General features: G+C 37.8%; 1 long non-coding RNA gene across 2 annotated transcripts in view; it reads right to left on the reverse strand.

Moving 5' to 3' along the window:
• LOC147915959 (uncharacterized) overlaps window positions 1–6,354 on the reverse strand; it is a 325,476-nt gene extending 319,122 nt beyond the window's left edge. For both annotated transcript variants that reach the window (XR_015553568.1, XR_015553567.1), the window contains exon 1: window positions 6,270–6,354. This is a non-coding gene — a long non-coding RNA (uncharacterized LOC147915959). The remainder of the gene's footprint in view (window positions 1–6,269) is intronic.
• Window positions 6,355–22,455: the final 16,101 nt, after the last annotated feature.

Consider the following 22,455-nt stretch of genomic DNA (forward strand, 5'->3'; position numbering starts at 1 on the left):
AGTCTGGGACACCTGGAAAGGCTTCTATGTCTATCAAAACTCCTTCCTCAGCCACAGTGACTAAAAATTTAAGGGTTTTAACCGCTGTTAGGAGGAAGACTGTGAGACTGGCATCAGAAGCCACTACACGTGTAGCATGCTGAAATAGGGGCTCCTCCCCTTATCGGCAGCAGGAGTTTGGGCAAGTTATTTGATTATTTAACCCGAAGTTTCTTCATCTATACATCTACACAGTTGGAATAATAGTACCCCATTGTTAGGGCTGTGGTGAGAATTAAGTGAGACAATGCATATAAAAGTCTTATCACAATGCTTGGCCCTTAGTGAGCTTTCAGTAAACGGGAGCTAGCAGAAGTGGAGCAAGATCCCCAAACTATAGAAAACTCCAAATCCAACACCTCTCCCATTACCTAAGCTGGTCTTCTACTACTGGAATTTGAAGAGACTTTCCTAATTACAAATGCACCAAAGAGAAGTGGCTGCTCTTTCTGCTAAGCATAGACAGGTATTAAAACATTGCTCCTTAGAAAAATACAATAGGACTATATTATCAATGATTCCAGTATGTGAGTGTTTTCCAAAGCGGTTTTTTTTTTTTTAAGTAAGAGCTCCATACAGTCTCCTCTTCTGTAAAATGGATCTAATAATAGCAACTGTCTTATAATATTCCTCTAAACCTTGTGATGGCTTACATCTCACTAAAAGTCCTGATGACAGCTTTCAAGACTAGATTCTTACAGGATCAGGCTCCCCATCACCTCTCTAACCCCATCTATGACTAGTCCCTCCCAATCTCATCTCTCGGCTTCAGCTACACTCCCCTCCTTGTTACTCTGCAAACATGTCTGGCCCTCTGCCCCAGGGTCTTTGCATTTGCCTCTACTTCTACCTGGAATGCTTTTCCCCAAATATCCATGTGGCTCCTTCCTCCACTTCTTTCAGCTCTTTGTTTAAAAGTCATCTTCTCACGCCCTGACCTTCTTATCTAAAATTTCAACAAAACTAAAAACACTCTGACATTTCATATCTCCTTTTTCTGCTTTATTTTCCTTATTAATCTTATTTATTGTCTTTCTTCCCCTCTCAAATATAAGTTATTGTCTGTATTCCCACTACAACGTAAGGCAGGGATTTTTGTCTATTTTTTTCTCTTTTGTATTTTTAGTATCTAGATAAGTGGCACATCATAGGCACTTCATAAATATTTGTTTAATGAATGAGAAGCATTGTTCAAAAGTTTTATTGAGATAATAGATATTACATACATATATGCACATATCATATACATATATACAGAAACATAACATATATACATATAACATAATCATTAACAACTAATGTAAAAAGTGAAGACTAATATGATAACTTTAAAAGGAAGATATTTTTAAGCAAGTTTATTGAATTAAAAACAAGCTCCTCTTTTCCGACTTCAAAGATTTCAAATTGCTGGTTTGCATATAACTAAGGGTCAACCAGGAGAGATGAAAATAATCTTCATCTTGTTGGGGTCTTACAAAAGGGAATTGATATTTGTAGAATATAGATGTTTATGAGATTGAGCTTTAAGATAAGAAAGCATCTGATCCAAGAGAAAGAGTCCTTAATAATACAAGGCTATCTCTAATTAAATAACACAGATGAACAAGATGTCATGAACAAAAGATGTCCTCTTAATCCTGAACCTCAGATTCTATCATAAGAACACATTCCCGAGAATAATTAATGTTGCCCCAGAGCTACCACTTAGCGCCCTTTGGGTCACTCCCATAGGAGAGATGGCAGGGTAGGCGTCTCTCAGACAGACTCATAGATGGCATTGCCACACCAGAATAAGACAGAAGTTAATTCCCAGAGAGACCTAAAATCTTGACTGTGATATAAAACATATTCACTAAAAGAGGAAGGAAGATTATACTGATAGGAATTCATATTTTTATAGGTGTGAGGTGAGATATTTTCATTATCATCAGATGTAAGAAAACATGAGATCTTAGAAGATTTTTTAAAACAAGAGCATATCTGTTAATTCAGGAAATGTGAATTGCAATATGCCTTTTCAGCCCAAGCCAATCAATTAATTTCTGTTTACCCAGCAGCCACCTGGTGCCCAGCCCTTTGCTGAGCACTGTGAAGGATACAAAAGAAACTTCTGACATGGTCTTTTCCTTTAAGAGGATTGCAATCTATTTAGCTAGGAAGATAAAACTAGCATCCAGGAAATAAGTCAGGAACAATGAAGCTCTGCCAGTACAATTACAGGAGAGGCTGTGATCTGAAGTGAGTCTTAAACAGCTGGGTGGGATAGGAGAGGCCAAGGCTGGGAGAGCCACAAAGAAGGCACTGGAGGAGGCAGTGAGCACACCACATGTCAGGGGCCAGGGAATAAGGCAGGATAAGTAGGTGAAATGAAATTGTGCAGGACCTGAAAATCCAGACGGAAGAATGTGGATTGTATGCCAGCCAAAAGGAGAAACATTAGGGCTGCAATTTGATCCTTTGCCTTCCTGTTCCACAGTCGTCTCTCTTTATAAGACACAGATCTCAGATTTCTTTAGTTTGAGATGAGAGCTATTTGGCTTTTCCAAATCTTCTGAAAATGGCCCAGACAGGCCATTTTGCTAAGCCTATTACTACAACCAAAACTTATTTCTTCAAAACACAATGAATTCCACTGCTTATATCTGTGCACATTACAATGGGCTGCTGCTCTCAGTTCCCGCCCATTTCACCTTACACAATGAACAACAATAAAAATCTTCAATGACACCCAGCCTGCAACCTTAGAGCCAATCCTGACTAAGATCTAGGATGTTTGGAGCCTAAATCCCTCCCAAGGTCAGGGTCCTCAGGGTGTTCCCTCTGTTGTGCAGCCTATTTCCTCTAACCTGCAATCTTTGTCCAGGCCATATGGCTATCCTTCTGTCTCAGTTTCCAGAGGGTATTCCAGCTCCTTGGTCTCTCTTTTTTGCCCTGGGGCTGGAGCCCTGCCCTGAACTTCAGCTATCTGCTTGGGGCCTGGACCTGGTTCTCTGACCAATATTCTGCTCCTGTTGCCTGGACTTGTCTTCTGTACTCACAGTCCCTTTCTCAGTATAGCTAGTGATCTTTCTGAAATAATGATATAGTATGTATTGCTATCAATATGACCTATGCCAGAGATTCTTGCTGCCATGGCCTCCCACCCAATAGATTGGATCCCATGGATATACTTGCCAGCATAGATTTTTGGATTCCAGTTGGACAGATGACTTGACCTATGTGGTAAATACTGTGATGCGCCATCCAGATCCCCCTGCAATAAAGAACCTGTTGTCCTAGCTGCTAGGTAGGCTGTCAGCAGACAGTCTTCAGTTGTTAGACTTTTCAGGGATCACCCAAGTTCCAAAGAGTGGCTTTACTCAAGTTTACACCCCTTCTTGGAGTGGTCCTTGTACAATGAGCGATCACTGTGAGACTGTACATATCTGGCCATTTTGGGCAACTCAGAGAAGCCATCCCAGGTCTAGAGCTCTCCATTAGGTCATCCTAAGTAGATACTAAGCCTGTATCATGGCTTCACTTTTCCTTCTGCTCAGTCCCGATTGCACAGGTGTTGATCCCCAGGGCACTCTCTTATAAACATCCTGTGCACAAAACACTGTCTCAGAGTTTGCATCCTAGGGAACCCAACTTACACCACACTACACCTGGTTTCTCCCCCCAGCACAAACCCTATACGTTTTTGCCTTACTCTCCTTTCACTACAGTTCACCATTAAGACACGCCTTTGATTGAGGTTATGACAATTCCTTAGCTAAATTTTGGGAGATGTTTTTTAGTACGATTCCCAATTAAAATAATTTTTCTTCTAAAAACTGCAAATCTAGAAATGGTCACACGCTCATCATTAGAAGATCTGTTATAATTTCAAGTACCTTAAAATCCAACATAAAGCTTTTGATAAATATCATATCTTATATTTACATGATTTTAGCCTATTTACTTACTGTTATTGAACCCAAATATGAATGACTCAATGATACTTAGCTTGGGGTGGGCAGGGGCCACTTATCTCTTTCCTTTATATAGGATACAGTAGTACTTACTGGTAATCATGTGGTTCTCAGTGGAAAGAGCTAGGGGTCATTTTGGAAAACGTGGAGACATTTTGGCAGTTACAATGATGGAGAGGGTCCTTTTGGCATTTAGTGGGTAGAGGCCAGGGATGCTAAGTATCTTGCAATAAATGAGTAGATCTCATATATAACAAGAAATTAACCTACATCTTGAATAATTTTCTATTGTCTTGCAATACATTCATATAGTTGAAAAACCCATTTATAATTATTTGAGCCTAGGGTATAACTCCATTTTACACATAAACACAAAACACTTCTGCCACAAATTTAACATAAACTTAATTTTCTGGGAATGCAACTATCATGTCATCAAGGGAAGATTATACACTGTTTTGTCCATAATTTTTTACCAACAGTTATTCATGATTTGGTAATGCACTTCACTGATGGGAAAGCCACTCCTGTGTCTGAGTAACCAACACATCCTAGCTCTACCAGCAATGGTCACAGTCACAGCAATCATTCACACAGGCAAAACTCAGCCAACTTTTTCCCATCTTCTGGTGTAGTCCTGCCAAGCATTCACATCTTGAGGTATATAGTACTTCATTATACATCACGTTCCCCTTTCTTTTCCTTTACATTATGATTAGGGAATTATGTTGACTTTTTAAAAAATTTTTGTTACACTAAATATGAATTTCATCTCAGGATAATAAGGGAAGTTACAAAATGTTTATAATAAAAAGATTATGGCCTCAGATAAAGTTGAGAAATAGAATATTTTGCCAGTTGTCAAAGAAGTAAATTTACATCTTTTTGACATACAAAAAGCTGTACATATTTAGTGTACACAACTTGATGAGTTTGGAGATAAGTATTCACTCGTAAAACCATCACCACACTCAATGTCATACACATATCCATCACCTCCAAAAGTTTCCTACCACTCTCTTTATTTATTATTATTTTTAGTAATAAGAACACTTAACAAAAGAGCTACCCTCTTAACATCATTTTAATAAAGTTTTTTAAGCAGAGAAAATATAACGCTGTAATCACAAAATATAGGCCATAAAAATATACTCATAATTACTGTTCATATTTTAATTCATAATTAAAACATGATGTGAAACAGAAATAAAAGCTTCTACAAAATTACAAAATAGTCTTCTTTGTCGTATTTCTCTTCTGTCCATATAGTCTAAGGGAAGAGACAAAGGTATCTCCCTATAGAGTTAATGTTTTATTTCTTTAGTCTTTTTAATCAGAAATTTACAATATATAAAATGGTTTTAAAAAGATATTAGTAACATAAACCTTATGCTGTACCATTAGACTAATGACTTTTATCTAAAATGTTATTTGATAAGACAAAGTTCCAAAGTAAACACAAACTGTAATTACCAAGCCACTGAGACCTTGAAAAGAGCTGCATGCCAAAGATTTCCCTATCATATTACCATACTCACGCTACTAATAAAAAATCAGTAAGGGGCCGGCCCTGTGGCTTAGTGGTTAAATGCGAGCGCTCCGCTGCTGGCGGCCTGGGTTCGGATCCCGGGCGCGCACCTAGGCACCACTTCTCCGGCCATGCTGAGGCCGCATCCCACATGCAGCAACTAGAAGGATGTGCAACTATGACATACAGCTATCTGCTGGGGCTTTGGGGGAAAAATAAATAAAATTATAAAAAAAAAAAAAAATCAGTAAGAATAATATACAATTAAAAGTTGCATGCTTGCTCTTAGTGTGTCATACAAAGGCCTTTATTGTAAAATAAAACATTTCTTTCTACGCTATCAATTTCAGTTAATATATAATGATGATTTAAATGTAAGTTTAAACAATAGTTATAATACATTTTGTTTAAAATAATATTTCTGAAAGTTTAAAGTATTTCTTTTATAAACCTATGAAGGTTGCAGTATTTATTGCAATTTTATAAATGAGGTCAAGAAGGCTGCCCTGCCCTGTGCCGGGAGCGCCCCCACAGTAGGCATTTTGTGGACTCAGCACAATCGAGGCGAGTGGCATAACATCTGACTTTGCCTGCTACTAAAACATTGGGGGGTACCCCTAGAAAAGCTGGTTCACAAAGAAATTAAAACCGGCTCTTAAAGGGCCCACGTGCAAACTCACTCATTTTAGAAAGCAACCTAAAATCACCAGAAAGAAAGGTGCACGGTGCTTTGGCGAAAAGAGACTCACCCGATAGGCCCTGAGTGCATCTCGGTGAGAGGCGAGACCTCTCCAGGGAGTAGGACATTGGCGGCGGCCATTGTTGTGGCCTGGTGTGGGAGTGCTGACACAGATGCCATTGGAGTTCTTCCTGGGGCCTGCTAGCCCAGGTCTGCCCCACCCACTAGAGCACCGATTTAATCCAGCTCAGCCAGGGCAGGCAGCCCACCCTAGAGACTGGCCCCACCCAACAACAAGCCCTCAGGCAACTTGTGGGCCTGCATAGATTGGTGACTGGATTCTCTGCAGCCTGGCAAATGAGCCCACTTCAGTGGGGCAGGGCGTGCAAAAGGAGCGGGTGGAGAGTGTGGGGCGGTGATGGAGTGTGTAGGCCTTCCACCATGGAGAGATTGGGTCCACTTCAGGAGGTTGGGGCGCGCACACGGGGCAGGACTGTGTTGACTGTGTGCGTGGACCTGTGGGCGGCAGGGCTTGTCAGCTGCAGAAGACTTGTGCTTCTCAAAGACATAGGGGATTTGCCCCACCTTCCAAAGCTTGAAACAATTTGGTGCTCCCGTGCCTGAGGCCAGCCCCACCCAGCTGCAATCCTCAGAGAGCTGAGAAGACACCTAAAGGCTGGAGGCTTACAGCAATTGTAAGGCCCTGAGCCTAACAACCTGCCACGCTGGGGGCCTACTCACTTAAAAGAAATACTGCAACACAAATGTGGTATTAGAACTTGCAGCCAACTGTGCTGGGGCTCCCCACACCTGATAAAGAGACTGAAGGGCCCACAACAACTAAAAACAGATGAGCATTACAACAGCTGGCCAGCAGCATAACTCGGCCTCCCTCGGTGCATACAGGGAGAGCAAACAGGCCACAACAGAAGGACACACATAACCCACATAGGGGTCACCCCTGGAACATTGAGAACTGAGGGAAGCACACTGCAGGCCTCCTAAGGTATCACTTACATAATGTCACCTATCCAAGAGCAGGAGACGTAGCTGACCTACCTAATACGTAGACACAAGCACAGGGAAAGAGGCAAAATGAGGAGGCAAAGGAATACATTCCAAGTAAGGGACCAGGACAAAACCCCAGAAAAGGAACTAAGTGAAACAGAAATGAGCAACCTACCCGACAGAGAGTTCAAACTAAGAGTGTTAAGGATGCTCACTGATCTGGGGAAAAGAATAGATGAACTCAGTGAGAATGTCAACAAAGAAATGGAAGATATAAAAACAAACCAATCAGAAATGAAGAATACGATACTGGAAATGAAAAATTCACTAGAGGGACTCAAAAGAAGAGTAGAGGATACAGAAGAACGGATCTGTGAGCTGGACGAAACACTAGAAGAAATTATCCAAGCTGAACAGGTAAAAGAGCAAAGAATTAAAAACAGTGAGGACAGTCTAAGGGACCTCTGGGACAAGATCAAGCACACTAACATCCGTGTGTGTTACAGGAGTCCCGGAAGGAGAAGAGCAAGACAAAGGGGCAGAGAATCTATTTCAAGAAATAATAGATAAAAACTTCCCTAACCTAAGGAAGGAAACAGACATTCAGGTACAGGAAGCACAGAGAGCCCCAAATAAGATAAACCCAAAGAGGCCCACACGAACACACATCATAATCAAAATGTCCAGAATTAAAGATAAAGAGAGAATCCTAAAAGCCGCAAGAGAAAGACAGGTTACATACAAAGGAAACCCCATAAGGCTATCAGCTGACTTCTCAGCAGAAAACTTACAGGCTCGAAGAGAGTGGCACGATATATTTAAAGTGCTAAAAGGAAAAAACTTACAGCCAAGAATACTCTACCCAGCAAGGTTATCATTCAAAATGGAAGGAGAGATCAAAAATTTCCCAGACAAGCAAGAATTAAAGGAGTTTGTCACCAAGAAACCAGTGCTACAAGAAATGTTAAAGGGAGATTTAAGGGGAAAAGAGAAGACCACAAATAGGAAAAATTATCTATTTCCATGATAAGAGGGTAATGGATACAAATGCACAAAAAAGAGGTTAGATATAATATCAAAAACATAAAAGGAGGGAGGAGGGGAGTTAAAGAGTAGAGCTTTCAGACAGAGCTCAAACTAAAGAGACCATCAATTCTGTATAGAAGGAGAAAGGAACAGAGAAGGACTACTAAAACACTGAGAAAAAAAAAAAGTTAAAAAATGGCAGTAAGTACATACTTATCAATAGCTACTTTAAACGTCAATGGACTAAATGCTCCAATTAAAAGGCATAGGGTGGCTGATTGGATAAAACAACAAGACCCATATATATGCTGCATACAAGAGACACACTTCAGACCTAAAGACACTCACAAACTGAAAGTGAAGGGATGGAAAAAGATACTCCACGCAAATGGCAATGAAAAGAAAGCTGAGGTAGCAATACTCATATCAGACAAAATAGACTTTTTTTTTTTTTTTTAAAGATTTTATTTATTTATTTTTTCCCCCCAAAGCCCCACTAGATAGTTGTATGTCATAGCTGCACATCCTTCTAGTTGCTGTATGTGGGACTGGGCCTCAGGATGGACGGAGAAGTGGTGCCTCGATGCGCACCCGGGATCCGAACCCAGGCCACCAGCATCACAGTGCACGCACTTAACCACCAAGCCACAGGGACGGCCCCAAAATAGACTTTAAAACAAAAACTGTAAAAAGAGACAAAGAAGGGCATTACATAATGATCAAAGGAACAATCCAACAAGAGGATATAACACTTGTAAATATCTACGCACCCAATGTAGGTGCACCTAAATATATAAAGCAATTATTAACTGACATAAAAACAGAAATAGACAGTAACACAATAATAGTAGGGGACTTGAACACTCCACTTACACCAACGGATAGATCATCCAAACAGAAGATCAATAAGGAAACATTGGCCTTAAATGACCCACTAGAACAGATGGACCTAGTAGATATATACAGAGCATTCCATCCAAAAACCGAAGAATACATGTTCTTTTCAAATGCACATGGAACATTCTCCAGGATTGATCACATATTAGGCCACAAAACAAGTCTCCATAAATTTAAGAAGATTGAAATAATACCAAGCATCTTTTCTGACCACAACGGTGTGAAACTGGAAATCAACTATAGGAAGAAAATCAGAAAAGCCACAAATACGTGGAGATTAAATAAAATGCTACTGAAGAACGATTGGGTCAATGAAGAAATCAAAGGAGAAATCAAAAAATACCTGGAGACAAATGAAAATGAAATTACGACATGCCAGAATTTATGGGATTCAGCAAACGCGGTTCTATGAGGGAAGTTTATAGCAATACAGGCCTATCTCAACAAACAAGAAAAATCTCAAATAAACAATCTAACAATGCACCTAAAGAAACTGGAAAAAGAGGAACAAACAAAGCCCAAAATCAGTAGAAGAAGAGAAATAATAAAAATCAGAGCAGAAATAAATGAAATAGAGACTAAAAAAACAATAGAAAAAATTAATAAAACCAAGAGCTGGTTCTTTGAAAAGATAAACAAAATTGACAAACCTTTAGCTAAACTCACCAAGAAAAAAAAAAGAGAAGGCACAAATAAGTAAAATCCGAAATGAAAGAGGAGAAATTACAACAGACACCTCAGAAATACAAAAGATTATAAGAGAATACTATGAAAAGCTATATGCAAACCAATTTGACAATCTGGAAGAAATGGATAAATTCTTAGAATCATACAACCTTCCAAAACTGGATCAAGAAGAAGTAGAGAATTTGAATAGACCAATCACCAGTAAGGAGATTGAAACAGTAATCAAAAACCTTCCCAGAAATAAAAGTCCAGGACCAGACGGCTTCCCTGGGGAATTCTACCAAACATTCAAAGAAGACTTAATACCTATCCTTCTCAAACTCCTCCAAAAAATTGAGGAGGGGGGGAAGCTCCCTAACTCATTTTACAAAGCCGACATTACCCTGATACCAAAACCAGACAAGGACAACACAAAAAAAGAAAATTACAGGCCAATATCACTGATGAACATCGATGCAAAAATCCTCAACAAAATACTAGCAAATCGCATACAACCATACGTTAAAAAGATTATACACCATGATCAAGTGGGATTTATTCCAGGGATGCAGGGATGGTTCAACATTTGCAAATCAATCAACGTAATACACCACATTAATAAAATGAAGAATAAAAATCACATGATCATCTCAATAGATGCAGAGAAAGCATTTGACAAGATACAGCATCCATTTATGATAAAAACTCTGAATAAAATGGGCATAGATGGAAAGTACCTCAACATAATAAAGGCCATATATGACAAACTCACAGCTAACATCATCCTCAATGGTGAAAAACTGAAACCTATCCCTCTAAGAAGAGGAACCAGACAAGGATGCCCACTGTCACTACTCCTATTTAACATAGTACTGGAAATGCTAGCCAGAGCAACCAGGCAAGAAAAAGAAAGAAAAGGGATCCAAATTGGAAAGGAAGAAGTGAAACTGTCACTATTTGCAGATGACATGATTTTATATATAGAAAACCCTAAAGAATCCACCAGAAAACTTTTAGAAGTAATAAGCGAATACAGTAAAATTGCAAGATACAAAATCAACATACAAAAATCAGTTGCATTTCTATACACTAACAATGAAGTAGCAGAAAGAGACATTAAGAATACCATCCCATTTATAATTGCAACAAAAAGAATAAAATACCTAGGAATAAACGTAACCAAAGAGGTGAAAGATCTGTACACCGAAAACTATAAAACATTGCTGAAAGAAATTGAAGAAGACACAAAGAAATGGAAAGATATTCCGTGCTCTTGGATTGGAAGAATTAACATAGTTAAGATGTCCATACTTCCTAAAGCAATCTATAGATTCAATGCAATCCCTATCAAAGTTCCAACAACATTTTTCACAGAAATAGAACAAAGAATCCTAAAATTTGTATGGAACAACAAAGGACCCCGAATAGCTAAGGAATACTGAGAAAAAAGAACAAAGCTGGAGGTATCACACTCCCTGATTTCAAAATATACTACAAAGCTATAGTAACCAAAACAGCATGGTACTGGCACAAAAACAGACACACAGATCAATGGAATAGAATCGAAAGCCCAGAAATAAACCCACACATCTATGGACAGCTAATCTTTGACAAAGGAGCCGAGAACATACAATGGAGAAAAGAAAGTCTCTTCAACAAATGGTGTTGGGAAAACTGGATAGCCACACGCAAAAAAATGAAAGTAGACCCTTACCTACACCATACACAAAAATTAACTCCAAATGGATTAAAGACTTGAATGTAAGACCTGAATCTATGAAACTTCTAGAAGAAAACATAGGCAGTACGCTCTTCGACATTGGTCTTAGCAACATATTTTCAAGCACCATGTCTGACCGGGCAAGAGAAACAATAGAAAAAATAAACAAATGGGACTACATCAAACTAAAAAGATTCTGCACAGCAAAGGAAACCATCAACAAATGAAAAGACAACCTAACAATTGGGAGAAGATATTTGCAAACCATACATCTGATAAGGGCTTAATCTCCAAAATACATAAAGAACTCATGCATCTCAACAACAAAAAAACTACCAACCCAATTAAAAAATGGGCAAAAGACCTGAACAGACATTTCTCCAAAGAAGATATACAGATGGCCAACAGACATATGAAAAGATGTTCAAAATCATTATCAGGGAAATGCAAATCAAAACTACAATGAGATATCACCTCATGCCCGGCAGAATGGCTATAATTAACAAGACAGGAAACAACATGTGTTGGAGAAGATGTGGAGAGAAGGGAACTCTCATACACTGCTGGTGGGAGTGCAAACTGGTGCAGCCACTATGGAAAACAGTATGGAGATTCCTCAAAAAATCAAGGATAGAACTACCATATGATCCAGCTATTCCACTGCTGGGTATTTATCCAAAGAACTTGCAAACACCAATGCGTAAAGATACATGCACCTCTGTGTTCATTGCAGCGTTATTCACAATAGCCAAGACTTGGAAGCAACCTAAGTGCCCACCAAGGGACTAATGGATAAAGACGATGTGGTATATATACACAATGGAATACTACTCAGCCATAAGAAATGACGAAATCCAGCCATTTGTGACAACATGGATGGACATTGAGAGTATTATGCAAAGTGAAATAAGTCAGAGGGAGAAGGTCAAATACCGTATGATTTCGTTCATTAAGTAGTAGATAATAACAACAATAAACAAACACATAGAGACAGAGATTGGATTGGTGGTTACCAGAGGGGAAGGGGGGAGGGAGGAGGACGAAAGGGATAATTTGGCACATGTGTGTGGTGATGGGTTGTAATTAGTATTTGGGTGGTGAACATGATGTAATCTAGGCAGAAATGGAGGTATAATGATGTACACCTGAAATTTTTACAATGTTATAAACCAATGTTACTGTAATAAACAAAAAATTAAAAAAAAAAAAAGAAGAAGAAGGCTGCCCTGGTCATTAAATAACCAAAACAAAAAAACCAAGGCAGAGCTCAAGACCATACAGGCCCTGGACACTCAAACTCAGGTGACTTGCTCCCATCATAGCTTCTGAAAATTAAGAAACACTGTGCCCGAAAAGCATTAGCATTTTGGTTTAAAATTCAAAAAGGAAGAAAAGTTAATGGCAGATGAAAAACTACGTAAAAGAGATGATGCAGGGGCCGGCCTGGTGGCACAAGCGGTTAAGTGCTCGCTCTCCGCTGTGGCGGCCTGGGGTTCACTGGTTCAGATCCCGGGTGTGCAGTGACGCACTGCTTGGCAAGCCATGCTGTGGCGGCGTCCCGTGTAAAGTGGAGGAAGATGGGCATGTAAAACACTGTAAAGTGAAGGAAGATGGGCATGGATGTTAGCCCAGGGCCAGTCTTCCTTAGCAAAAAAAGAGGAGGATTGGCAGATGTTAGCACAGGGCTGATCTTCCTCACAAAAAAAAATAAAGAGAGATGATGCAAAGATGGTTGAAAAAGAATAATTTCACCCACCAAGAAAGCTTTTTGTATTCTTAACATACCACTTTTAACCTCAGAATAATCCATGGTTGCAACACTGTCCAATAATGTATATCTGTTCATTTGATATAGTCTGCTCTGTTTTTCTCTTTGTACCCAAGAGGGCGCTCATATGTGAGAAGAGACCTGCATCTTGGAGACACCCTTTTACTCTTGATGGCCTATTATTCTCCCTTAAAAGTGGAATTATTTCTGATGTGGTATAAAAGTATTTTAATCTCACCTTGACATTGATCGTAGACTTTTTCTTCAATAAATCACAGAGGAAAACATTGTATTTACTCTTACAATACTAGGATTCCCTTCTCCTGGTCCTCTATTGTGAGTATTCAAACACAACCATTCTTTTCATTACCATCTCCAAACCCACCTCCACACACACACACACACACACACACACACACACACACACACATTTTCCCAATGTTCACTAAGAGAGGGGGGAACTTAAATATTAATAAAGCATCAATATATGGTTTTCATTTAATCATCCTTACTCTCTTTCAGCAAGAATAGATTCACTCAGGTACTCAGCAATCAGAGGCAAAGTTAGCTGGTTTATATATTTTATTAAGTGCTCTCCTTGCTTTCTGCAGTTCTTAATGTTCTTTAAAAGTGGAGGGGGGATGATTAAAGCAAAAGGCCAGTTCAAGGTGGTACCACAGTCAACACCCATTCATTAATAAACACATATTTCTTGAGCGTGTACTAGATGCCAGGAACTCTGTTTATTATTACTCTAATTATTATATGGCAGAGGTGAGCAAAACCTGACTTAGTCCCTAGCCTCATAGACACTGATCAACTAATTAAACAAATAAAAGCATTATACAAGCTATGGTACAAGGTGTCGTGTGAGACCACAGAAGAGAGAGATGTGCCTTGGAGGAATCAGAGAAGGCTTTCCAGAAGAAGTGAAGAATGAATGGCAGACTAAGTTAAGTAAGAGGTGACCAGGTAAATGGGGGGAAGATGATGGAGGGATAGGGTTCCCTACAGGAAAAAACAACATTTTTCAATGGTCACATTGTTGAGAAGAGAAAGCACTGGCTAAAAAACTGAAAGACGTCCAGCTTGGCTGAATAGAAGCACATGAGTGGGGAGTGATGTAACTGGAGGCTGATACACAAAGCCACACCAGCCAGGAAAGGCTTTTGGTCTTTATTCTTAGAGCACCAGGATGTCACTAAAGAATTTATTTACAAGTAAATGATAAAAGAGTAGCTGAAGAAGCAGAAAAAAATCAGCCCAATTAATAATAGTAATTAGAAATCTATCATTTAAAAAATATTCTATAGATAAATTCAAGTTAATCTTTGTTGGAAAACTTTTAATAATTATCTACCTAATCATCACATTTTACAGTTTAATGTCAACAATCATAATTCCATAGACTAAAGAGAGAAAAAAGAAAGATAACTGAAAAAAATCTGATTATAAGTATGCAAACTAAATTAATTGAATTGAGAAATATATATAATATAAATAAACTATGCATATGCATTTTATATTAATAATAAAGAAAATTATTTAGTCTAACAAAAAACTTACAATTCCACATTAAAAATACAACAGAAACGTATAAAACCGAAACTCCATGCATTTATAAGCTAATATCCACTACACAGAAGAGAATAGATAGCAGATTTGGAATCTCAAGTCTTAAATCCACGAAGTTTCCCTAAGTTTTCGATATTACTTGTATCTTTATTTAGACCAGAATCATTTATAGTAGTAGAAAGAAATAGACTTATTTGTTGAGTGAAGTAATGAACTTTCTCAAATGTTTAATATACAATAAAGCAGTCTAGGTAACAAAAATATTGTGCCTGTTGATAATAGCTGCCATTAATAGGAAGTTGAAGAAGAAAAGCAAAGCACAAATGTTTGCCTTTCCTCTGCCACTAAGCATATTGGGAATCCACATTTAAGAAGGGAACGAGGGGAGCTCAGTTTCATTCCACTATTGATCTATCACACAAGAACTTAATCAATCTTCTTTATAAGCTATTAAAGCTGAGCTCGAGAAATGAACTCACCTGACGCATTCAACATTGATTGCCTCTTTCTAAGAACTGAATATGTCAGTCTTATCTACTACTACAGCTGTGATTCAATTTTTAAGGGACAAGATTTTTCCTTCATTAGTTTCCCCAAAATGCTCCAATTAAGAAAAAGCATTTTTGATAGTGGTCCACAGTAAATGACTTAAAACAAAATGAAGACCATAACCCTCAGTTTCAGTCACAGCCTGCAGAGAAAACGAGAGACCAAAAGCATATGCTCATCAAAAGAAATTCAGCACGATTCCCAGGATCCTGCTCTAGTGTGAATTCTAAAGACTGCTCTGGCAGCATAAACTAACGCTGAGACCTTAAGCTCAGATAAATCTTAGAAATTCAAAGGGAAACTCAAGGCAGCTGTAAATCTGTCTTTACTGCATATACATGTCAGCCAGGGGCTTCTATATGTAGTATTAGGTTATGTGACATCCCATTCAGCATCTAACTGCCTCATAAATATAGGCAGAGAGGTCATTTTATATTTACAGGACACCCCCAAAGTGCTAGATGCTATACACTGGGGGTGGAAGGAGGGGGATGGCCCTTCATTCTCAGTTCATTAGGAAAGGTTAATAGCACAAATCCTCAAACACCAAAGAGAGTTCCCTTTGGCTCAGCTTTCTGGTTTCCATTTCCTCTTTCTAGGTCCCTTAACAGTCAAAAAATTAAATACTGGGAGAAGCAGCAATAAAGAGTAGTCTCTACAGTGCTCCAAGGCCGTTGAGGTTATTTTCCTACTTCAATATGGAAATACTGCCAACTCCCTAATACAATATGAAGAACATTTTCTCCGGATTTGTTGTTAGCTTGTTTTCCTATGGTAGATAAGAGGGAAGAAAATATCTAATCCCACCTTCCCTGACTTCTCCTTTATTTCTCTATATTCTCTGCAAACATAACACAGCTCTATCATGGGCTGTTGGGTTTCTTTGACAAGGTCTGATTTTCCCAGGCTCCCCAATCATACTCACCTGAATCCTTTCACGTCATTCCTAATGAATTCACCCCCAGGCAGAGATTGTAGCCAAGTAGAGAGAAGCAAAGGGCCTAGGGCAAAATTCCTTATCAGAACTGTCTCCTGCACCCTCCCTGCCCAACTATCTTCTGGAAGCTTCTTTAAAGCAGAATAGGAAGAATAGATTGAGCCACACTGAGGAGCCAGCCACTGGCCAGTTGAGCTCCTTCGTCAGAGCCTTCACTCAGCCCCAGTGCCCCCTTCAGCCTCATATCCCAATAAAAGAATCAACCTCTCTGCTATTAAAGGTGCTATTCTACATGTGAATTCCCTTAGAAATCCAAGGAGGTAATGGCCTCAATATTTCCAGAATACCTACTACATTCAAGAAGATGGGATGCAGTATGGGGTCTAATGTTTATTTATTGCAAAAGTCAAGAATAGCTGGAAGTCCATTAAGAGGATGTTAAGCAGATTATATTAATTCGTAATTAATTTTCAGTGGTATTTATGAGAGAACCCTTTAATCAGCATAATTCAGACTTTGAAAATTATAATATTAACTAATATTAATTAAATAATAATTTATAAATTTCAATAGTTTTAATTATCTTTTGATTAAATTACCTGTTAGTCAATTCCACACTGCTTTTGATATTAATTAGCTAACTTAAACATGATCTACTGAAACTACTCCCCTGTGGATTAAGGCATATTGTCTAAACAGGTCAACACTGAGATACTTAAGTGTGACAATTTAGATTGCATGATTAGCAAAATTAATTGTTTAAGGCACTGGCTTTTTCATTCTCAATTTGCCAGCGGGTAAGGTCTTTAAAATATGCCCTGGGTTTCCCTAGGCCCAAATTCTGAGACATCCTATATTCTGCTATTCCCCCTCTCCTCCCTTCTCTATCCTGTTACAGAACATTCTAGTCTTCTGAGACCTAAATTAGTGTCAGCCTATTAATCAGCCAACAAAATATGTCACAAGAAAATGAAGTTGCAACCCCACCTCCCTCTACAGGAAGATGGCTTTGCCCCTCTCTCAGCGCAGTGTCTCTGCCAGTGGAGCTGGGACCTCAGGGCCACAGCCCAATTTAGGTCTCCTCTGTGCAGTGACAATGAGCCCAGACCTCATTTTTCTGAATGTTAATATTTAATTCAAAGCCACCTACCCTCAAGTTCTCAAAGATAAGCATGTCATTGACTCTACATGTTGCTCTTTCAAGTTGGCTGGAGCTACACTGCTTCCCGCCCCCTCCTCCCATCCCAGGCATCCCACTTCAGAAGTTAAGATCTTTTTAAATGGGTCTTTTGAAACCAGTTATCAAAGTGAAGGTTCATATTAATCATAAACATCAAGAAAGGCAGAAGGATATACACTAAACAAATAAAGTAAGAGAGAGATTTTATTTTTGCCATGTGAAACATAAAAAAAGCATACCAGTTTCCAGAAGCTCAACTGATTATCTTCTCTTAGGAAACACCACAGGAGTATTGAAGCTTCTTACTAGCATATTAGCTTTCATATTAGACAAAACTCTGTTTACAGGTGATTCTTATTTGGGGGACAAAATCCTCACCAAGAAGGTGTTACACACAGTTTTTACAACCAGAGGGTACAAGTGGTCATTTTAGGTTATTCATATTACAACATATATTATACCCTAAATAGTTTCCTGCCAGAACTCCCTATTTACAGTGATTAATGAGGATAAATTATATTTCAGAGCCCTTGACCTTCTCCAGGACAGTATGTGATGTGTGTCTTGCCCTAGAGCTGAGGAAAGAGTAATACATGAACATGGAAAGCAACAGCAGTACATGAAGTAAAAGGAGCATTTGTTACATCCTGAAATTTCACAAATAAACAGGAAAAAAAGGAAATTGTAATGTCCAAGCATTGGTTGTTATTTCTGAATTATGTTATGTAGTTTTGCCATTTATATAAACTAAGCCTCTAAAATGTACATATGATACAAGAAGGGTATATTGCCTACTTCTGAATTATTTTTATATCACACTTTTCTACAATTCAAGGTCTAGTGATTTTCTTTTGATTTTACTTTCAATTGCTTACACTATTCTTAAAAAAAAAGGAGTGAGTTGTTTCCTTGCCAGACATAATGTAGAAAATTCTTTCTATCTATATACTTGGAAAGAAGGTAGTTTTTTTTTCCAAAAATTGATTTTAAATGACTTGTAATTATTTGAACAGTGTTAAATTTATTTTCATGGGTGTATTTCTGGGGGAACGATTGACAAATTTTTCAACTGACAAGCAATTTTTGTATAAATACAAATGACAAATTCTCTGTTAGTTATTTTCATAAACTGGATAGTTAGTGGCAGGGATACAGACAAACTATAATGTGAAAATTTTAGAAATATATAATTTTATATTTATTAAAGCCATAAATAGCAAAATAATGAGTTATGAAAAAGGAATTTACTGTTTGAAAATACTTGATCTAACATGAACTCAAATCTTTAGCTGCACAGCACAAAGAGAAAGCTAACTATCCAGTGGGACTCACTGGGAAAATATCACTTAAAATAAAGCTAAATCTCAATTGGAAATCACTTACATATAACATATGAAATATAAAATACTTACTAATAACCCTAATGAGAAATGTGCAGAAACGAAGAAAACAACCAACTTTTACTGAGTCATAAAAAAAGACTCAAATAAATGGAAAGACATATTTCTCTCAAACTGGAAGACCTATCATTGTAAAAAACACAAAATATTTCCAAATTCACAGCTGTATGTAATTCCAGTTAAAATCTAACTTTTTTGAATTGGTCATTCTAATGAACATCCGACAAAACTAAGTAAGAAGATTGGGCAAGAATAAATAAGAATTTGGAAAGAGTATTGGGGAAGGAACCGACACTGTCAGTTATCAAAATGCATCACAAAACTACAACAGTTAAAGCAATATGATACCGGTTCCAAAACACCAATCAGATAAAAGGATAGAATAGAAATCCCTGCAAACACATGCAAATGTATATTAAGTGTTTACTGTTATAATGATGGCATTTCTATCAGTGGGGAAAGAAGCAAGGTCTTGGGATCATTAGTAAACTATTTGGGGAAAAAAATGTATCATACTTATGTTACATTATATTGAAAAGAAAATTCATTCCTCAAATAATCTTCCAACAAATTTTTTTATTAAGTGTCTCTATGTCCTAGACACTAGTTCTACTTCCTAGGTATAGAATAGTTAAAGGAAGGAAGGGAGGGAGAGAGAGAGACAGGGAGGAAAAAAGCAAGGGAGGGAGGGAGGATGGAAGGAAGGGAGGGAAGTCCTTGACTTATATGAGTTCATATTCTGGGGCAGTCAAACACATTGGGGCAACTAGACAGTTAACCAATCAACCACTTAACCAATAATATTATCTTGGATAGCAATAAGTGCTTTCAAGAAAACTAACACAGAGTCAGAGTGTAGAGTAACAGGGAGGGTTAAACCTACCGGAGATAGGATGGTCAAAGAGGGCTTTTCTGAGGAGCTGTATTTGAGAGGAGACTTAACTAAATAAAAGTGAAGGCACAAACTATGTGTATTTGGGCGCAAAGCCTTCCAGGTAGAGGTGACTGCAAGAGCAAAGGCCCTGAGGAGAGAGTGGCAACACAAGAGAGTTAAACCTGTGTGTTCAACAGCTGCAAGGGGGCCAGTGTGGCTGGAACACAGAGCGTGGGAGACGAGGAAGCCTGGAGTCAGATCATGCAGGGCCTCCTAGGTCACGGTAAGAACTTAGAATTTTGTTCTAAGTGTGATGGAGCAGGGGAGTGACATGATCTAATTTGCATTTCGAAAGAATCACTATTTTGTGAAAAGTAGACTATCAGAGGCCAGAGTGAAAGAAAGGAGACCTGTCAGGAGCCCTTGCTGGGGTCCAGGTGAGAGGTGTGGTGACTTGGAGATAAAGTAATGATAAATGGTTGGATTTAGGACACACTTTGAAGGTGAAGCCAACAATATGTGTTTATGTATTGTATGTGGGATATAAAATGTTATCTGAATGATACAAGAAAAAGTAACCAAAACAGTATCATCATATTGATAATATTTTAGCCAAAATGACAATCTTGGATAGAATGCAAAATAAAGAAAGGCTTTTTGATAAACAGAAAAAATAGTTCTTTCACTGGTGAAAGAATGGTGGATGATTCTATAAATCATATATTCAGAATTTGAGAGGTGTGTAGACTATTACTTTACGGATTTGTGGGAGGCACTATTATCTATTTAATTTTAGTTTCCTCTTCTGATCTCTGTCTCCAATAGTAGAGGCTACTTGATGCATTAGAATGGAGTTCATAACAGAAAAAAATAAATAAATTCATGGTCCCCAAACCTCATTTCAATAATTCTTTTCAACCTCAGCAGTCATCAGCCACTTTGCCAGGTTGCTGACTAGGTGACACAATTGATGACTCAAATTTCCACTCCTCTAATCTGCTCTGCTCATATTCTAGAGAAGGGGCTATATGTTGTGAACCGGTCCAAATTAAGCATCCAAATAAAGAGGAGATATTGGCACATATTTATGCAATAAAATAATTATATTATTCTTAGAATTATCAAAGTCAAACTTTTTAACTATAATGCTAAAGTTTTGGAACACGATTCCTAGAAATTTTTAAAGCAATTGTGATGTCTAACTAATGATAACAGTATGTAAATTTGGTCCTTTAAGTTTACTGACATAATTATTTTTATTTGATTGAGGTAAAGATGATATGTAATATTACTGCACACAATCTGACTTACCAAATGTTATTAAAGAGATAAGAAATAAAAATTAATCTTGAAAACTGAGCTAAAAATATTGATTTGGAAACAGTGTCCTTTTTTTATTTTCATGCTTATGCCTATATCCATATCCTTACATATTTCAAATTTCCCCACAATATCTAATTATTAGATGTGCGATACACAGATTTATCTCCTTTTGGGCTTTTATCTAAGGTTTTACATAGCTCGTAACCATATGTCAACAAAACTGGTGATTGTACCTCGACTTGTAAAATAAAACTCACTTTAAGAGTATCATAAATCTAACAGAGCATTCTTGTGTTCTGATTGGTAGAAAATTGGATATTAAACACTAGGGACAAGCTGATCTTCTAATTCTGTTACTTGAGTAAGTATGAAAAGAAAAAAGAAAAGGAGAGAAAAAATCGTTACCTGGAGTTGATAGTTTGATTTGATCATGATCAATTTGAAGTGCTTATTGCTTAAGTAAATGACCTTTGGGGTGATTTCATTAGCTCCATATACTGCAAAAGGTTATATCTGAATTCAATTTTATGATTGAGTCTAGGCATATAAAACCTCAAAATAGTTTGAATGGGTGTTAAAAAAAAAAAAAAGAGAGAGTCTTTCTGAGACAAAGACTGGACTGTGAAAATCCTGCTTGGTGCTGCTCTAATTGTTGGCTTTATGTGTGAGTAAATATTGGAGGGAGGAATGGCAGTATGCTGATATCATCATCACTTTGATGTCTGTGGTTAGGAGATGACTTTAAAATTACCTATCAGTTCCAACTTTTTAGTGCTCTAAATTACTGTAAATAATATTTGGTCCCCCTGGATCAATTTTATTTGTTTGATGAAGTCTCTTTACCTTTATAGAGTTTGGTTTGGAGTCTACATTCCTTTCTCTTGTAAAACTGCTACAAGGCATGTGCTTATTATTTTATTAAATTAAAGTATGTCTTAAATGCTTGTGGAAAGAATTTTACATGCTTCCTTGAGAGATACCAGGCGCAAGAACCAAGACAGGATGTTTGAAACACAGATTAGGCTTAGATACTTCTAATCTTCACATGATATTGGCAGATGAAATAGGGCCATATGGTATCTCTAAATACTCCTCAAATTAGGAATAATAGGGTTAGAGAAAAAAAGGCAGAAATTTACTAAAAGAGATGAAACTATGTTTTTATCCAACAGACTTGAAACCAATATAATAATTCATTTTCTTGATGCTTCATTCTCTTCAGTCATCATTGCTTTTTAGGATATTTCAAACACACTAAGGTAGCCCCCATCTTGTACGTTAGCCTGTTTCGTAAGTCGTCTCTTACGTAAAAGTTCAGGACCACTTTTGTACT

The sequence above is a fragment of the Ceratotherium simum genome, chromosome 11 (assembly GCF_057802395.1).
Source record: "Ceratotherium simum simum isolate JZ-2026a chromosome 11, ASM5780239v1, whole genome shotgun sequence".
Taxonomy (NCBI): Eukaryota; Metazoa; Chordata; class Mammalia; order Perissodactyla; family Rhinocerotidae; genus Ceratotherium; species Ceratotherium simum.